General features: G+C 44.0%; 1 protein-coding gene across 9 annotated transcripts in view; it reads left to right on the top strand.

Annotated features, from left to right (window-relative positions):
* The window catches only part of LOC105468995 (testis expressed 2), a 124465-nt gene that overhangs the window by 8527 nt on the left and 96461 nt on the right, over nt 1-19477 (top strand). The window contains exon 1 of one of the 9 annotated variants that reach the window (XM_071083447.1): nt 16570-16688. The exons of the other annotated variants lie outside the window; for them this stretch is intronic. The gene's annotated coding sequence lies outside the window, so the exon portion shown is untranslated. Of the gene's footprint in view, nt 1-16569; nt 16689-19477 lie in introns of those variants that run through there. 9 annotated transcript variants of the gene reach the window in all.

Here is a 19477-nt window from a genome sequence, read left to right as displayed (position 1 = left end):
GATAGTTCCACAATGAAGCATTGTTGATGGATTTTCTGTCACAGTATAAATGTGTCTTTGGACTATAAAATCATTTGCTAGATATTCTAGAGAAAAAAATGCCTGCATACTGCATAATCATAGGACTGGTGTTAGGTAGTTGAAATTCAGAATCTGAAATGAACATTTAGTGGAAACCTCTTATAGACTTGTCTATGAGAAGTAGGCGTATAAAATTAAGAGTGCTTTCAAGATGACCAGTTAGTCTATGTATTTACTAAATGGCAACTGTATTGGGCAGTGTGCAAGGTACATTAAAAAAAAAGAAAAAAAGGCCAGGTGCTGTGGTTTATGCCTGTAATCCCAGCACTTTGGTAGACTGAAGTGGAGGATCACTTGAGGCCAGGAGTTTGAGACCAGCCTAGGCAACATAGTGAGACCCTGCCTCTACAAAAAAAAAAAAACAAAAAAAAAAAAACAAAAAAAAGCCAGACACAGTGGCACACACCTGTAGTCCTAGCTACTTGGCAGGCTGAGCTGGGAGGAGGATCGCTTGAGCCCCAGAATTCAAGGCTGCTGTGAGCCATGATGGCACCACTGCACCACAGCCTTGGTGACAGAGTGAGACTCTGTCTCTAGAAATCAAACAAACAAAAAAGGGCAGTCTTTGTCCACAGTGGCTTATAAAATTATGAGCCCATGATGAAGTCACAGATTATTTTCAAACATTCTTAGCAAATGAATTTTACACAAAGCCCAAACTGTGAAACTGATTAAGAAGCAGTATTTTAGTGGCGTATGTTACTTTAAGTTCAATTTATAGTATTCACTTGTAGCATGAACCAGGACACAAGTTAATATGTTGAAAGTTTCTATATGTTGAATTTCGTTTTTATTTTTTAAAGGGGAAATTCAAATCAAACATGCAAACAACCCTGTAGCAGTGCCTCTGTGCACCATGGTACGTACAACAGACCATTAAACATTTGAAAGGTGGTTAGTGCAACTGAGAGCTGGAAGCTTTCATTTTAATTAAGCTGAAACCGAAACTTTAATTTTAATTTAAATAGTTCCATGTGCCCATATTGGACGGTATAGCTCCAGGGTTTATTAAACCACCATTCCCGGTCATGGGATAGAACCCAGCACAAACTAATCTGGGCTACAAATCAAAGGGCACAAGTCGCATGTAGGTTCCAAACTCAGTACATTTTACAGAAAAGGAGTTTGATTATGTAGTAGAAGGAAGAACTGCCTGGTGGGACTCGTGATCTTCCTTCAAGAGCAAGGCTCAAAGACCTGGGGAGTTTTAATTTGATGCTATGATGTCTCCTGGGGCTCAGAATATTATGAAATGAGGAGTGAATCTCTGAGTGAAAAGAACTCAAGCTGCTTGTTGCATTGCGGAATGTCTCTAAGAGGTAGAGAGGCGTCTGTTAAGTGGCTTGTATGAAGGTTTCAGAACGTAACTTGTATGAAGTTTCAGCTTTGGGAGTTGTGTTTGCTGCCAGGAGGGTTTAGAGGCCGCCTCTAGGCAACACCCAGGGGCTCAAAGAAGACAGATGCAGAGAGCATGAGCTGCTGGTCACCTGTCTATCCCCGGAGCATAGTAGATGCTTGATAAATGTGTTTAAAATGGATGACAGTTTCTGGAATAGATTTAGGAGTAAATAAGAGATGGGCTTGAACTTTTTCTAGAAATTCTGAAAAATAGGTGCCGAGGGAAGTGCAGTGCCAGTGAACTGCAGAGTTTGCTCAGCCTGTGCTTTCTGCCAGAGGTAACTGACATTTCTCCTCACTGCAAATGCAAGCTCGACCTCCCTCCACTCACCCTTATCCAGTCCTGCACCAAGTACTGCTGATTTTTATCTTATAAATGTCTCTTGGATGGTTCTTTTCTCTCAAGCTTCTCTGCCACTGTTCTAGTCTGGTCTAAACAACCATCTTTTTGCTTGGAATGCTCTGGCAGCCCCTCACTGACCTGCCCTCATCTACTTCTACTCCTTTCTAATCTCGTCACCACCTGGCAGTCAGCGTGGTCTTTTAAAAATTCCTAACATGGCTGGGCATGGTGGCTCACACCTGTAATCTCAACACTTGGGGAAGCTGAGGTGGGAGGATTGCCTGAGCCCAGGAGCTCAACACCAGCCTGGGCAACATAGTGAGACCCTGTCTACAAAATAAAAAAAAAAAAAAAGACAAAAGAAAAATTAACTGGGTGTGGTGGCCTGTGCCTGTAGTCCCAATTACTCAGGAGGCTAAGCTGGGAGGATTGTTCGAACCCAGGAGGTTGAGGCCGCTGTGATCTGTGATCACACCACTGCATCCAGCCTGGTTGACAGAGACCCTGTCTCAAATAAATAACAAATAGTTCTAACATGATCCTGTCACATCCTTGCTCAAATTCTCTGAAGGTTTCTTTGTTGCTTGTGGGATAAAATCTACATTCTGAACATGTTTAGGTGCTGTGTGATCTAGCCCCTCCTGCCTTCTCCAGCCTGGGCCTCTCTCTCTCTCCCGGTTTATTGTATTCCAGGCACACTGGCCACTTTTCTCTTCCCAGTTGGAAGGGAGCTAGACTTTTTAGGAGCTGAACCCTCTGCAGGAAACAGCTCTACTCCCCACCTCACCCCCACCCCCATTTTCTCTCTTCCTTTGTGGCACTCATCACAGTTTGTTACTACATAACTCTGTGGTAGACACCTGCTTTTCCCCTTCTTCCAGGAAGGCAGGGACCTTGTTGGTTTTGCTCCGCATTATCTACCCAGTACCTAGCTTCGTATCTGACCCACTAGACATGCTGCTTAAATATTTTCGGGGTGAATGAATGAAAGAGTGCAAACCACATTAGAAAACAAGGGAAACTCAACCTGAGGAATTCTTTTGAAAACTGGGTTATATGGCTGAGCACAGTGGGTCATGCATGCCTGTAATCTCAGCACTTTGGGAGGCTAGGATGGGAGGATCACTTGAGCCCAGGATTCAAGACCAGCCTGGGCAACATAGGGAGACCCTCCCCATCTTTAAATTATTTACAAAAAATTTAAAAATTAGGCATGGCAGAGTGCAGCTGTAGTCCTACTCAGGGTGCTGAGGTGGGAGGATTGCTTGAGTCTGGGAGGTCCAGGCTGCAGTGAGCCATCATTGTACCACTGCACTCCAGCCTGGGTGACACCTCAAAAACAGATGAAAACACCTTGGGCTTATTGGAGAGGTTAAGTAGTTTTTAGAGAATAACCCAGGAAGGGAAATGGGGGGGAAGAGTCCACAGGGATCTATCATAAAAACGGTACCGAGGGTTTAGAGCATCCTACAAAAACATGTTCTGAGAAAGCATATTCCATGCCCTTGTCCCAGACTTGAAAGGCATTTGCCCATCATGTTGCAAGGATGGGATTTGAGGCTGACCCTCTTGTCTGGATGGATTTTCTGCTCCCAGCCTCAGGAGGCACTGACATGAGGCTCCATTTTGAGACCTTAAGGTTGGAGTCTTCCATATACAGCCCACAGCTAGAGGTGCAGCAGTCTTCCTGTCTTCCTGGAGGGTAGGGGTTCTGCCCTGCTCGTATTTGCACCTTTCTCCTCCCTCTGACCTCCTTCACTGCCATCGGCAAGCTAGAGTACTTTGCCTGTGGGGGGTGTTTGCCAAGTGTTTCTGAGTAGGCCCCAGTACTACCTGGTGGACACTAAAAAGGGCTCTAGGCAGTAATAAGAGGGAATTCTGGTTGTGCCTTGCGCAGGGGAGGCTTCCTGCTGCTGCTAGATTCCCTGTTGGAAAGAAGCTGGACAGCTGTGTTTAGACCTGACCCTGCAGATGGGGAGACTTCCCCCTTCTCTCTCTTCCTGAGGGCTGCTTCCAGATGAGTGGGGGAGCCTGCCAGTGCCCATCAGGTCCACCTGACATGTCATAAGGAAAAAGGAGAAACCTAGGTCTTCCCCGGGAACTTTGAAGTTATGAATAGGAAATTGAAGGACTTGATGCCGAGATAATGTTCTTTTGGAAGGAAGGGACTGGTTCCCCAGACCAGCACCACCGGTAACCAGAGAGATGTTTTGTGAAGACTAAAGCGATGTGTTTTCTGGGAGACTGCAAGTTAAGAAGGCTTTAAGCTTTATATTAATTAGAAATTTGTATTAATGTATAGTAATTAGAGAAAAGTCTACAGGAAAATCACAGAATCGGATAATGAGGAGACCTGTGTGACTTAGTAGCATTCTAGGTACCAAGGTGGTGCCTTGGAGCTCTGGAGTGGAAACTAGCACCAAAGCTGATTGGGAACACCATTAAGGAGGGGGCTCCGGTATCTGTAAGCTCATGCCTGAACGTGAGCAGCTCATGCCCCCATGTGCTGGAAACCTTAACAGCACAGGCAGGCAAATACGATCTGATGGTTGTTAGGATTGGAGTTAGAGCAAAGTACTATGGGGTACACCTAGCCCCAAAAGAAAATCCTGTAAGTGATTTACTCTGTGTGTCCTGATCATGGAAACCTGGTGGAAAGCATTTCCTTTTATGATGGAAAGGGGAAAGCTGGGCCTGGTGGCTCACGTCTGTAATCCCAGCACTTTGGGAGGCTGAGGCAGGTGGATCCCTTGAGTTCAGGAGTTCAAGACCAGCCTGGGAAACATGGTGAAACCCTGTCTCTACAAAATAAAAAACAAAAACAAAAATTAGTGGGGCATGGTGACGTGCACCTGTGGTCCCTGCTACTTAGGAGGCTGAGGTGGGAGGATCGCTTGAGCCTGGGAGGCAGAGGTTGCAGTGAGCTGAGATGGTGCCACTGCATTCTATCTAGCCCAGGCAACAGAGCGAGACCCTGCCAAAAAAAAAAAAATAGTGAGAGGGGAGCAAGTTATGTTGTTGTAGGATGCTGCTTGCCAGACCGAAACGACAGTGTTATTTTCCATAGACAGATTTTAAAGTAGGCCTCCGGCAAGTGTAGTAGACCGTGCAGATGTTTGTATAAGGTGGAAGTCTATTACAAGTGGACTATGCGGTAAACTCTAACCCTACCTTGCTGATAATTTTACATCTGAGAGCAGGTAGAGGGAAGTGTGTGTGTTGGACTTAATGATGACAAATGAGGAAAAGCCATCCAGAGGGCAAGGGACCTTGTGACTGAGGCAGGGAAGTAAGCACAGAGCTCTTGGTCAGGCAGGCCGGCTGGCACCTGCTCACTAAAGTTGCTCACTAATGGCTGAGCATTTCCTACCTTCTATTAATGTTTCCTTAAATGCTTCCACTTAACCTGGAGCAGGAGCCATCTTGGTATCCTCAGTGCCTGGATGGGTGTTAGAAGTGACTGCTTGACGGTTAGTCCCTGACAGTGGCTGATCTGATGTGGCCATCCCAGTTTCCCATCCCCCTCACCTACAGTTAGGAGCAGAAACTGCTGTAGGAAGCCTGGCAGGAGCTGCCCTCAGGGATTGAGCCTCTTTGCCCGGCTAAGTTCAGGGGCAAGATTGAAATGGAAAATAAGTCAGTAGCTGAAAACCCGTGGGAAAGGAATTGCTTTTGTTTTAATTTCCCAGGGTAGGCTAATGTCTGTGGGGATACAGTGAGTGGTATTCGATCCTGATGGAGTAGGTTAATAGTGAAGCAGGAACATTAATTTTTTTTTTTAAGGCTAAAACTCCCAGCAGAAATGGCTATTGATCATGCTCTGAGCCAGAAACCAAACTCATTTGGTCAGCCTAGCTTTCGTCTTAAGGCTGACCGTGATGGAGAGTGGTATTCAGAGGAGGCCTAATAGCCTGAAGTGAATTTTATTTCAGGAGGCACTAAAATCTTAGGGAAGGGGAAAAACACACATCTTGAGTTTAGTTTTCGAGTTAGGTGATAGAGTTGTTTTGGCAGCACATGTAGCAAGTGCAGGGCCCAGAATTTTCTGGGGTGGATGGTTAAGAGGTCCTTCCAGAAGTCTGTATGATTTTTTTTATGCCGAAGTGTTAATCTCAAAAAATAAAATTGAAAACAAATTTAATATATATGTATATTTGTTGACCCACAGCTCCGAAGAAGCCTTCCAGAAATTTCTAATTTCACTATTTCTAAAACCTAGCTTATTATGGTCTGTAAGAATTTTAGCCATTTTGTGGGCTCTGCCACAGAACTGAACCATTAGCCTCCGTTTTCCCTCTCAGAACTGCCTTCCAGCTCCTCCTGAGCTCCTTCCCACAGTGCTCCAGTGGAATGTCCTAGCCTCTCACCCTACACACTGCTGAGTAAGCACAGAGCAGGCTGTACTGTCGATTGGTTAACGTTGAGTGAGATGGGTGCTTTATTCAAGCTAAGGAAAAAAGGAATTTTTTTAAAGGATGTTTTTCTGTTTTAGGAGCTGGTTTATACCAGTGCTTAAGTCGGTATTTAAAGTTGGAATGAGAGATTTTGGTTTCCTGTTCTTACAGCAGTAAACAGTAGGTAAGGGGGCAGGTGCCTGGGGTCAGCCCTTTAGATTTTTTCCTTTTTCTTTTTTCTTTTTTTTAATTTGAGACAGAGTCTTGTCCTGTTGCCCAGTCTCAAGTGCAGTGGTGCGACATCGTCTGACTGCAACCTCTACCTCCCAGGTTCAAGTGATCCTCCTTCCTCAGCCTCCCAAGTAGCTGGGATTACAGGCATGCGCCACCATACCCAGTTAATTTTTGTATTTTTAGTAGAGATGGAGTTTCGCCATGTTGGCCAGGCTCATCTCGAACTCCTGATCTCTAGCAATCCACCCTCTTTGGCCTCCTAAAGTGCTGGGATTACAGGGTTGAGCCCCGCCTGGCCAACCCTTTAGTTCTTATTTCTTCTGTCAATGTGGGTACACAGGGGCATCTTTTCAAGTGTGATGCTATTGCTAAGAGAGGGAGGGTCCCTGACAGACAAGCAGGAAACCTAGAATTTGGCGTGGGAACCCTCATCTAACCACTGGGATGAGTTCAAGCCAAATTCTTTGAGGCCTGATGAAGGGCTTATAAAATAGGCTATACCTGCATTTAGTTAATATGGACTGGTTATCCAGTGATCCCTTCAGCATTCAGCAGATGACACTGCTTAGAAGGCAGTGGCTATGCTTGGGGACAGTCAGTGGGCAGTTCCAGACACTGGTGAGAGTCAGCCTCCTGTGAATCTTTAAAATGAGATCCTTACCCATCTTGTGTTTCCTTTTAGGGAAGGTCTTTAAAGAATCTTAAAACAAGTATTTTAACTCTTTAAGTAGCATTAAGCATGGGAAATTCTTATAAAATAGATTATTTTCTCCCAAATTAATAGCTTATAAATTAGTGTACCAATTTTTCTTTTCTCTCTTTCTCTGTTGTTCTTTGATTATTTCTAATTCTTTCTCTCACTAACATAAAGCACTTAGGTATGTTTTGCAATTATAATTTGTTTTTCTTTTTCTTTTTTTTTTTTTTTTTTTGAGATAGTGCCCAGGCTGGAGTGCCGTGGCGTGATCTCGGCTCACTACAAGCTCCGCCTCCCGGGTTCCCGCCATTCTCCTGCCTCAGCCTCCCCAGTAGCTGGGACTACAGGTGCCGCCACCATGCCCGGCTAATTTTTTGTATTTTTAGTAGAGACGGGGTTTCACCGTGTTAGCCAGGATGGTCTCGATCTCCTGACCTCGTGATCCGTCCGCCTTGGCCTCCCAAAGTGCTGGGATTACAGGCGTGAGCCACCGCGCCCGGCCAATTTGTTTTTCAATAGATTGGTTATTTATTGACTAGAAAGTAACCAGCTGTTTTCCCACTACAGTCTTGGTTCCAGGAGTAAAATTGCTGGCAGAGCTTTGGGAGGCACCAGAAGGCTGTCCTCTTCCTGGAGTGAGACTTCACATGCTATCTTTGTCTTGCCCAAATGCCCTAGGACCATGCACTCACCATCCAAAGGGGTGTAGATTAAAACCCTACTCCTCCTATTCAAAACAGTGTAATGAATTCTGTACGTCTGGGTTTTTTAATCTTGGGGAGGGGGAAGAGAAATATCTGTGTCTCCTTGAAAATCGAGTGCAGAACTCTTGTGGATATTTGCGTATGTATATTTGTGTGGTGGGGAGGGGTCTTTGATGTTCATCAGGCTTTCAAAAAGCCCTCAACTGAGAAAGGTTAAGGAGGAACTTCAGGTCTAAATCTCTCATACCTCTCATCTAAAAAGCTCTAAAGCCAACTTTTTAGAACAGAGAGACCAGTTCACAGTAGAAGAACCTGGAGCACAGACAACACCGGTGAGCGAACTGCAGGCTCCCCGCGCGGGGGTCCATGTGCAAGTCTGGCCGCCTCCTCACTGCTCAAACCAGATCATCCCTGGAGCCCCGAGATTCTCTTTCCTCACTGCTAGCCCCTCTCCCCTCAAATCCTAGGAGACCTTTGAGGGAGAGTATTGGAGATACATGTCTTCCTAGCCAGGTATCCTGTGCCAGGATATTTTATCCTTCAGTTCTCTTAGTTAATTTGTTCTGACCAGTACCCTACTGAGTTTTCACAGGGAGTCTCTTTTTTGCCTTTTTTATTCCTCTTCTTCCTCCTCTGCCTTCTTCTTTCTTTCTTTCTTTTCTTTTCTTTTCTTTCCTTTTTTTTTTTTTTTTTTTTGAGACAGGGTCTCGCTCTGTCGCCCAGGCTAGAGTACAATGGCCTGATCTCAGCTCACTGCAACCTCCAGCTCCTCGGTTTAAGCGATTCTCTTGCCTCAGCCTCCCGAGTAGCTGGCGGCTGCCACCACGTCCAGCTGATTTTTGTAATTTTAGTAGAGATGGGGTTTCACCATATTGGTCAGGCTGGTTTCGAACTCCTGACCTCAGGTGATCTCCCTGCCTCGGCCTCCCAAAGTGCTGGGCTTACAGAATTACAGGCGTGAGCCACCACGCCCAGCTGCCGCCTTCTTTCTTTTTCTGTATTCTGAATAGTCTGTTCCCTGTCATCAGCTTTTCTGTTAGGTCTCATGATTCTTGTCTGCAGCAAGAAAAGGGGGTCCCTGAGGTAGACAGAGCACCAGGAGGCTGGTCCTCCCAGTACTGTGACTCTGGAAGGTGGATCCTGCCCTTCTCTGGAAGGCCTTAGGGCCTCAGCTCGCCCATTTTAGCCCAGAAGTCCAGCCTTCTCCTCGTGCAACCTCCAGCTGGCCGAGAACACACATCTGCTGTTGGCAGTTACTGACTCCTTCCTTTCCTCACGAACCTCATGCGTGTCCTGTGATGGTGGGCTCTGCTCATGAAAGTATGATTGTTTTATATACCTTTTTTTAAAGACAGAAGTTACTGCTTTCAGAAAGCATTCTTCCAGGGGGCGGCCCAATATTTAAGACAATGCTGGTAGGCTGGACGTGGTGGCTCATACCTGTAATCCCAGTACTTTGGGAGGCCGAGGTGGGCAGATCACGAGGTCAGGAGTTCGATACCTGACTGGCCAATATGGTGAAACCCCATCTCTACTAAAAAATGCAAAAATTAGCCAGCCGTGGTGGCGCACACCTGTAATCCCAGCTACTCAGGAGGCTGAGGCAGGAGAATTGCTGGAGCCTGGGAGGCAGAGGTTGCAGTGAGCCAAGATCATGCCTCTGCACTCCAGCCTAGGAGACAGAGCAAGACTCCGTCAAAAAAAAAACAGGACAACGCTGGTGACAAATATGCATGATTGCAGCAGATCCCTGTTAGCAGAAATTTAAATTAGAGTCAAGAATGGTCATCTTCTGCCTTTGGCCATTTAAGCTTCTTCCTTTCTCTGAATTTCAGCCTCTAGTGCTCAGGAGGAGGTCAGGGATCTGGCTCTTAAAGGGTGTTGGAGGAAGGCCTCCTTTCCGTATTGCTTCTGAGGACTCCTTAGACCATTGGCAGCACACATCTTCACATGAAGGTGGGCTTTTGATCTGGGAGACTCTGCTTAAGAAACCGGATCTCTTTATTGATAGAGCTGTCTCATGAGCAAGTAATGCAAGCTGTTGGTAATTACAGAAAACCTACTGTGGAATTTCATCTAAAATTAATGAAGAGTCAGCACTGTGGATTTTAAATACAGAGGCGGTGATGGCTTTAGCTCTCAGCTGTCTGCGGGCTTTCCTTTGCTGTCTGTTGTGCCTGGGGGCTCCCTTCCCTCTTGTCCAGTTGGTTTGTCTTCCTATGACACGGACCCATTTTAATGGAGCACCATCAAAATATGCAGTATATTCCAAAGTCAAAGGTTTAGGATCAGAAAAGTGAAAAAGGTTCATTGTATTAAAAAGAAAACAATAAAATATGTGGAGAACAAAAACTGGGCAGTGAAATCTAGCTAGATGACCATAATATAATATGTCTGCTTTTCTTGACTTTATTATTATTATCTTTAAAGGAGCATTGTTCAATCCTCGATTTTGTATCTATGGCAGCAGGTGAAGGTCTCTAGATGAGCATGCACATACACAATGATAAATGGTTAAGGAATTTTGAGGCTAAAATCTTTACTGCTTAGATGTCATGTACTTTATAGGCATAGCTTTTCTTGATTTAATAGGAAGGATCTCTGCTCTATATGTGCTTTTATGTGACTTGAAAAGGAACTAACTATTCCATTTAAGTAGATTTCAATTAGGATAATGGGTTTGAGACATTTTGCAATGATACATTTTCTAGACTCGTAAAATGGAATTGTCAAATTATAGCAAAGAGTTAGAAATTATTTTGCAGTTTTCTCAGCAGATTGTAATTTCTCCTTCCATACATGTAGTCATTGTAAAAATAATAGTGTAAGGGTACCTTTTATAAAACTGATTATTTTCCAAATAGACTGGTACCTTTTGGTTTAGAAAAAAATGATGGAAGAAGATTGTAGTTTAGGACAGCAAGCAGAAAGCAGTCATTTTTCAGCCTTTCATTTTATTTTACCTTTGGCCACATTTTTAAAGAAAGGCCCAAAATTGCCATATGTCTGAAAGAATATTGGTAATGGGGTAGAGTTGTAATGAAAGTGAGATTTTTAGAGTAACAAGGTCACTTTCTTCTGTGGCTTGTAGAAACAGATATGTGATCACAACAGGTCCAGCAGGCAGGGTTATGGGGAGTAGAGAGTTCATGTAATTTAGATCATGCTTAAATTTCCATATTTGAAAAAACACTCAGAGAACAGGATTTTGTCAAAAGAAAAAAAAATAATATTTTTTTAAACGGGAGGGGGAAATGTGCGTGTTATTCTTACGAGATATTGAAAAATGTTTAAATAGCTGCGATACAGTTTGTTGAGGGGGCAGGGGACAGTGGGAACAGTGACTAAAGGATTACGTTTTAATGCAGAAATGCCCAGTTGAAGAAAAAAGCTTGCCTGGGAGGAAAGTTTCTGTGGAGATGTGCCCTGCATTTTGAGTGATGTACTGAAGCATCAAAGACTCAGCATTAATTTTGATCTTTCTTGGGAAACTGGAGAAAATAATGCATTTCTGAGAAAAAATAGTAGCTTATGAAATGTCAAAGCCTGCTCTGGACAATGTCAACATCCATGAGTGCGAGGCAAATTCAAGAATCCAAACCCTAAGTGAACACTTTACTGACTTGCTGTCTAGATGTCAGGGGCTGTTTGAGCCATGAGGCCCAGCAGGTTGTTAGGCATTCCAGGGATATGAGAGGTCCACACCCACACAATTGTGTGTTAGTTCTCAAGCTTCCTAGGATTTTTCTTGGGAAAAGGTTTTTGACCCCAAGTAGCTCCCAGCTTGACAGAATTCTTTAGAGGCAGCTCAGAAAAACTTTGGTTTCCCAAAATAATCCAAAGGCTAAAGTTCTGCCACCCTTTAAAAGAGTAGTGTTTTGGCTGGGTGCAGTGGCTCATGCTTGTAATTGCAGCATTTTGGGAAGCCGAGGTGGGCAGATCACGAGGTTCAGGAGTTCGAGACCAGCCTGGCCAACATAGTGAGACCCCATCTCTATTAAAAATACAAAAATTAGCCGAGCATGGTGGCGCACGCCTGTGGTCCCAGCTACTTGGGAGGCTGAGGCAGGAGAATCGCTTGAACCCGGGAGATGGAGGTTGTGGTGAGCCAAGATCCCACCATTGCACTCCAGCCTGGGCAACAGAGTGAGATTCCATCTCAAAAAAAAAAAAGAGTGGTGTTTTAACTTCTTTTGGGACATAGTCGCCATTAGGACTCTGAACACTATGAACTCTCTCCGCAGAAATCCACACATGTACACACAGACCGAAACTTGCATGCATGCATATGTTAAGAACCCTTCATTTAAAGTAAGATGCAAAGTTTTGAAGAGAAAATTTGCTGCTGTTACAGACACCATTTTTCCCTTGAGTGTTAAAACTCGTACAGCCTAACAGTAGCGCTTCCAAAAGATGCACCTTCCCACTCACATCAGGAACTGAGGCCCAGTGTTTCCCCCAAGGGTCTTTTTGAAGAAGACATTTTTGTCTAATAGCAGTTTTATTATTTTTATTGTTGAAAAAGCAGTACCAACTCTGTATTCATTTCCCTGGTTATTCATATGCTTTTTTCCCCTGAGAGTCAAAAGACTGGTTTAACCTTTGACCTTGTGGGTTTTTATAGCTTGAAATTAATTTTTTAGAGAAATTGCTTTATATTTAAAAAAATTTTTGGCCAGGCGTGGTGACTCACGCCTATAATCCAGCACTTTGGGAGGCTGAGGCAGGCAGATCACAAGGTCAGGAGTTCGAGACCAGCCTGGCCAATATGGTGAAATCCCGTCTCTACTAAAAATACAAAAATTAGCCGGGCGTGGTGGCGTGTGCCTGTAGTCCCAGCTACTCAGGAGGCTGAGGCAGAAGAATTGCTTGAACCCGGAGGGCAGAGGTTGCAGTGAGCTGAGATCGTGCCACTGCACTCCAGCCTGGGTGACAGAGCAAGACTCTTGTCTCAAAAAACAAAAACAAAAACAAAACAAAACAAAAAAAACATTTAGAGATGGGATCTCGCTATGTTGCCCAGGCTAGTCTCAAACTCCTGGCCTCAAGTGATCCTCCCACCTTGGCTTCCCAACGTGTTGGGATTATAGGTATGAGCCACCGCACCTGGCCAAATTGTTTTTTACATTAGTTATGAAGGAGGCATTGCATGCTTGTCTTATGTGTCACACAATTTGTGAATACATGTTTTTAACAAAGTATCTTATGAAAACTGCATATGTTTGATGTGTCCTGCTTTTAAGTCCTTTGCTGTACTTTCCCACAGGCTAGAAGGAGGATGATTCTGGTTCAGAGGCAGGCCCTGGCACCACAGGTCTGAAACTGCAGTCCTCTTGGTGGCAACAGCCCTTTGATTTCTACTTCCAAACCCCTGGTAGATTGCATCCTGCAGAGGAGCCTTTATTTGTATGATCAAGATATGAGAAGTTACCACCACCCAGAAGTAGTATGCCTCCCTTTTCTGGAAGGATCCTTTTCTTTGATACAGCAACTGGATTGGATTTTCCCTTTCCTAAAATAAATGTATATTCCCAGCAGAAACAACGTTATACAAAGTGGTTCTATGGAAGAGAGAGTTACCATGTTACAGTCCTCAGTTAGAAAGGCTTTTGTTCCTGGAAAGGATACCATTGAGTAGTGACATCTGAGTTTTAAGTTAGATTTCACTTTCTCATAGCAACAGTGATGTAATGTTACATTATGGAAGCTAAAATCTGATGCTCAACTTGTAAAATATACTCAACTATAAATATTCCTCTTCTGAACTATATAGAATTTTCTAAAAAGGACACAAACAGGTTACTTAGGTATTATGTGCAGTGTTCATTCATTCATTCATTAAACTAATAAATATTTCAGTGCCAGCATTGGGACATAGCAGTGAATAAAACTAACTTTCTGCCACGTACAGCATATTTTCTTATGGGGCAACAAGTAACAGGTAGGCAATGTCAGGCAGTACTATTCTCAAAAATAAAGAGAGGGCCAGGTTCAGTGGCTTACACCTGTAATCCCAGCTCTTTGGGAGGCTGAGGCAGGAAGATTGCATGAGCTGAGGAGTTTGAGACCAGTTTGGGCAACAGCGAGACCCTGTCTCTATTTAAAAAATTTAAAAACTAACTGGGTGTAGTGGTGTGTGCCTGTAGTCCTAGTTACTCAGAAGGCTGAGTAGGAGGATCGCTTGAGCCCAGGAGTTTGAGGCTGCAGCGAGCTATGATTGCACCAGTGCACTCTAGCCTGGGTGATAGAGTGAGATCCTGCTTTTAAAAAATAATAATAATTTTAAAAAGATAATAAGGGGATGGGGAGGCCCCACTTTTAGGATGAGGTAATCAGGAAGGTCTTTCTGAGGATGTAACACTTGAGCTGAGACCTGCTGTTATTTTTACTACAGTAAATTTTAGGAGTAACAATTATCTTTGGGATCTTGGAATTCAGTGAGGCCTCTTTGCAGAGATTTTGATAGATTTGTCTGAAGGACCTCTTGAGGAGTTAGGACTTTGGTGTCAGTGTCCCTTGGAGAGAGAGACCCAACCATATCTGTTTTTTCCTTATTGTCAGTTTTCCTGCGGCAAGACCTGGAGGAGAGATGAAGTTACCGCTTGGCCTTTTGGCCGCAGTTCAAAGCAGAACTGAGCATCTTCCGGCTCGCTGGGCAGCTTCTGAGCTCAGTGCTGAACCTGGCTGCCAGACATTAGACAGTAGTTCCCAACTGTTCCAGATGCACGAACCGACCCCTCAGCAGTCACTCCATGAGCTCTGACAACCCCGAATGCTTTCCCTGGAGTGGTCACTGCATCTGGAGGCCAGCTGGCTTCAGCTTGGCCCTGAATCCCAGACACGGGAGCCTGGGCATAGGGTGAAGGATTGCAGCTGTAGGCCTGAGGCGATTTTTCTTCTGAATGTCATTTTAAACACTGAATCACAAAATCCTAAGTCTTTTAAGCAGCAGTATAATACTGCCAATGATGCTGCTGCTGTTCAAACATTTTTTTGCATGTGACCTGCTCAGCCCTGCAGTTATTCCTATTACTCCAGAGTCCCAGAGTACATTAATAATCGGTATTTGGATAGGGCTGCAGTTGACAGATCCATTGCCATACATCTTCCTTTAATCCCCACAATACCCTATTGTTACTCTTGCCTTGCTTTTCCCTTCACCGACCACGCAACTGACTCTAAACCTATCAAGGAAGGAGAGGGACTAGCCATCCAATGAGACACCTGTGCCAGGAATTTTGTAGAATTCCTTTCATTCCCCATGCAAATGCTAGGAGGTAGACTTTATTTTTCTCATTTTAAGCTCAGAAAGATTGTGTAATTTGCCTGAGGTCACACAGCTGGTGAGGGGCAGAACTGGAGTTTGCAGTGGGTCAGTCTGAGTTGGAAGTGTATACTCTTTCTACTGCACCAGGCGCCTATCTGACCTGCCTGAGGACAGCCCCGCTTGCTCCCTCCTCTTCATAACTCCACCTCCACCCTCTTGCTCTTCAGTATCTCCTCAGTTACCTTGCCCGGTGTCTGAGCCAGGACAGGGTGTCGTGGGCTGGCCCGTGGGTGGGCAGTGACAAGTGCTGTTATCTTAGGTTCCTGGAAAATGAATAGGCTTTTAAACATTTATTAACAAAGAGCTTTACACACACACACACACACACACACACACCCCTATACACCTGTACATACTTACATACATCTGTATATATAAAAATCATAGAGGAAAGTTAAGCTTTATATGACCCTACCATAGCAGGCATTCATTTACATTTTTAAACATTGTATAGTCAGTGTACTTACTCGTTTGCATTTTCCCCCTCATTTATCATGATTTCATTTACACATTTCTAGGCAGTGCACATACTTACCATCTGTAAGGACTTGTAATATTTCCTGTTAGCACACATAGAGTCCTTATTTAACAATTCAAGTTGTTAACCTTTTGTGGCCTGGTAAGTTCCTTACCAGATAGCATCTCATCCTCTCCTCTCTCCCCTCCCCTCCCCTCCCCTCCCCTCCCCTCCCCTCCCCTCCCCTCCCCTCCCCTCCCCTCCCCTCCCCTCCCCTCCCCTCCCCTCCCCTCTCCTCCCCTTCTCTCTTTTTTTTTTTTTTTGAGACAGAGTCTTACTCTGTTGCCCAGGCTGGAGTGCAGTGGCATGATCTTGGCTCACTGCAACCTCTGCCTCCCAAGTTCAAGCAATTCTCCTGCCTCAGCCTCCCGAGTAGCTGGGATTACAGGCACCTGCCACCATGCCCGGCTAATTTTTGTATTTTTAGTGGAGACGGGGTTTCGCCATGTTGGCTAGCGTGGTCTTGAACTCCTGACCTCAGGTGATCTGCCTGCCTCTGCCTCCCAAAGTGCTGGGATTACAGGTGTGAGCCACCATGCCTGGCCAGCATTATTTCCTTAGGAAAATAAGTTGCTTTTGAAAAATGTTTTGTAAGTTAGGGTTAGTTTATTCATCATTGTTTTAGTGGATTTGGTGGATTTGGTTTGGAAACATGCAGTAGCATTTGATAGAAAAAAACATTTGTATTTTCCAGGTTTCAGTTTACATTTTGATCTAAATTCTGCGAATAGTTATAACCAGACTTACAAAGCTTTTTGGGGTATGATTATATGTCTAGGTAAAACTCTTTTAAGAAGATGAAGCAGAGAGGATTGCATTGACAAACACAGTTCTTTAAAAATTAAGGTTATTTTGAGACTAAGAACATAATTGCTTAATTGCAGGTAATAACAGAAAAAAACCTGGAAGTAAACATCCCATAATCTGATCTCCAAGGCAGAAGACTGGCACCAAGGAAATGGCAGCTTCGTTCCTTTCCTGTCTTGGGCATTGGTAAAAGGAGTTGCCTAGATCTGTTTGATTTCCATTTCAGCCCTTATTAGTAGTTATGCCTTAGGCAAATTATTCAATGTCTCTGACTCAGTTTCTTTATTCAGAAAATGGAGGCATAATTCTTGCCTCATAGGGCCATGAAGATTAAATGAGGGGTGAGGGGTGTCTTGAAGTGTTTGGGACATAAATCTTCAATAAAATCTAATTCTTTTTTTTTTTCTTTACAGTTAACTCAAACCTTTTAGTGAATTGGTGCACTTTTTAGGTGATGCTTTTTAGGTGATGCAAAGACCCTGCTTTGCTCATTTTAAGAAACAGTTATTTTTCTTTCTCCATTTTGAAGTTTCTTGTTTGCTGCCTAGTTGATATGATTTGGCTCTGTCCCCACCCAAATCTCATCTTGAATTGTAGTTCCCATAATCGCCACACGTCACGGGAGGGACCTGGTGGGAGGTAATTGAATCATGGGGTGGTTACCCTCATGCTGTTCTTGTGATCATGAGTTCTCACAAGAGCTGATGGTTTCATAAGGGGCTTCCCCCTTTGCTTGGCACTCATTCTCTCTCCTGCTGCCCTGTGAAGAGGTGCCTCCCGCCGTGATTGTAAGTTTCCTGAGGCCTCCCCAGCCATGTGAAACTGTGAGTCAGTTAAACCTCTTCTCTTTATAAATTACCAAGTCTTGTGTATTCCTTCATAGCAGCATGAGAACGGACTAATACACTGGTTTAAATTAGAATGCCAAAATTTAAAGAATTTTTATCTTGAATAGTAGATGGAATTAACTTTCTCTTGAAAGATATATTTTAAAAAGTTGAACTTACACAGATAGTTTTGAAATGGTCTTCTTTTATTATTTATTTATTTATTTATTTATTTATTTATTTATTTTGAGACAGAGTCTCGCACTGTCACCCAGGCTGGAGTGCAGTGGCACAATCATGGCTCACTGCACCCTCCGCCTCCAGGGTCAAGCGATTCTTCTGCCTCAGCCTCCTGAGTAGCTGGGATTACAGGCACCTGCCACCATTCCCAGCTAATTTTTGTGTTTTTCGAAGAGACAGAGTTTCACCATGTTGACCAGGCTGGTCTTGAACTCCTGACGTCATGATTCTCCCACCTCGGCCTCCCAAAGTGTTAGGATTACAGGCATGAACCACCGCGCCTGGCCGAAATTGTTTTATTATAGATGTTGCTTATGCAGTTTTATTAGAAATTCATGACTTCTAACAATGATGAAAATACTTCATCGTTCAACAAGTTCTTTTTCTGCTGGTTGTAGATTATTTGTAAGGAACTGTTAGTCTTCTATCTGGGTGGACATGTAATAGTTTCAGTTACTGAACTAGAACTTTAAACACCTTTCTGATACTCACACTGGGAGGTCACCAAGTATCTCAGAATAAAATGTCCCAAACTGAACCTACCATGTTGTCTGAAACCCAGCCCTTCTCAAATTCCCAGACTTGGTGAATGGGAGCCTGTCCTCGCAGTCTTGTAGCCCAAAGCCTAGGGTTTAAGAACACCTTCCCTTGATAGCAGCCTATCAAGTTCCATGCATTTCATCTCCTAATCTCAAATCCCTTCATCCATCTCCACAGCTACACCCCTAGTCCTTGCTACCATTGTCTCTCACTTAAAATGTTGTTAGAGTCTAACTGACCTTCCTGAACCCCTTCTTGCCTCTTTCCAGTTTATTTTCCACACTACAGCCAGAATAAGCTTTTCAAAATACACATCTGGTCACCTTCATACCTGTCTCCAGACCACATACAATAAGCCTTCACTTGTTCCTCCTTGCCCTTAGGATAAAGACTAGAACTTCAATGTGGCCTTCAAGGCCCTGCACGACCCAGCCCTTGCCCCACTCCTGTCTCATACTGTGTGTGTCATACTCACTCCCCAGAAGCTGCTTCAGATTCCCCCACGAGGCTCTGCGCCTGCCTCAGGCCCTTGCTCTTACCTTTCTCTTTTCTGGAATGCCCACGCTGCCATTACTTAGCCAGCTCGACTCATCCTGGAGATGTCAGCCCAATGCCCACTTGCTCAAGGGTCCCTTCTGTGATTAATACTGAAAACAGATCAGGTTTCCCTGCTGGCTGTGATCTCTTGATGCCCTTCACATCACTTCCTAGTTCTTGCATTGATTATATGATTTTCTTGCTCCTCACCCCTCTCTAAGCTCCCTGAGGTCAATCTGAGTACTGCACTACTTTGCAAATTATAAGACAGGAAACAAGTCCGGAATATTCAATCATTGCCTCCACTCTCAGAGCTCAAATTCCATGTGTCCAACTATCAAGATTTGGCTTACGTTAAAATGTTTGTGGAAACAGAGCTTTAACAGTGAATAAATTGTCATATTAAGAGAGCCATAGATCTGTAGCTAACTCCAAATGTTTGTGTGCATAATAAATTGAGGGAAAAATAAGAGTTTATCTTTAGGTGTTATTTTAAAATTAATTCCTGTATTGTAGTGTAATTGTTCTTCGGTATCTATAGATTAGTTCTAGGATCCCCCATGGATACCAAAATCGGAGAATGCTCAAGTCTCTTGCATAAAATGGTGTTGTATTTGCATATAACCTATGCACATACTCCCATATACTTTATTTTTAAGTTAATTAATTTTTTGAGACAGGGTCTTGCTCTGTCGCTCAGCCTGGAGTGCAGTGTCAACCTGGGCTCAGGTGATCCTTCCCACTCAGCCTCCAAGTAGCTGGGACTACAGGCGTGAGCCACCACACCCAGCTAATTTTTAAAACTTTTTGTAGAGACGGGGTCTCACTGTG

The sequence above is a fragment of the Macaca nemestrina genome, chromosome 17 (assembly GCF_043159975.1).
Source record: "Macaca nemestrina isolate mMacNem1 chromosome 17, mMacNem.hap1, whole genome shotgun sequence".
Lineage (NCBI taxonomy): Eukaryota > Metazoa > Chordata > Mammalia > Primates > Cercopithecidae > Macaca > Macaca nemestrina.
The sequence above is the reverse complement of the archived record's forward strand: the minus strand, read 5'-3'. Positions and strand labels throughout refer to the sequence as shown.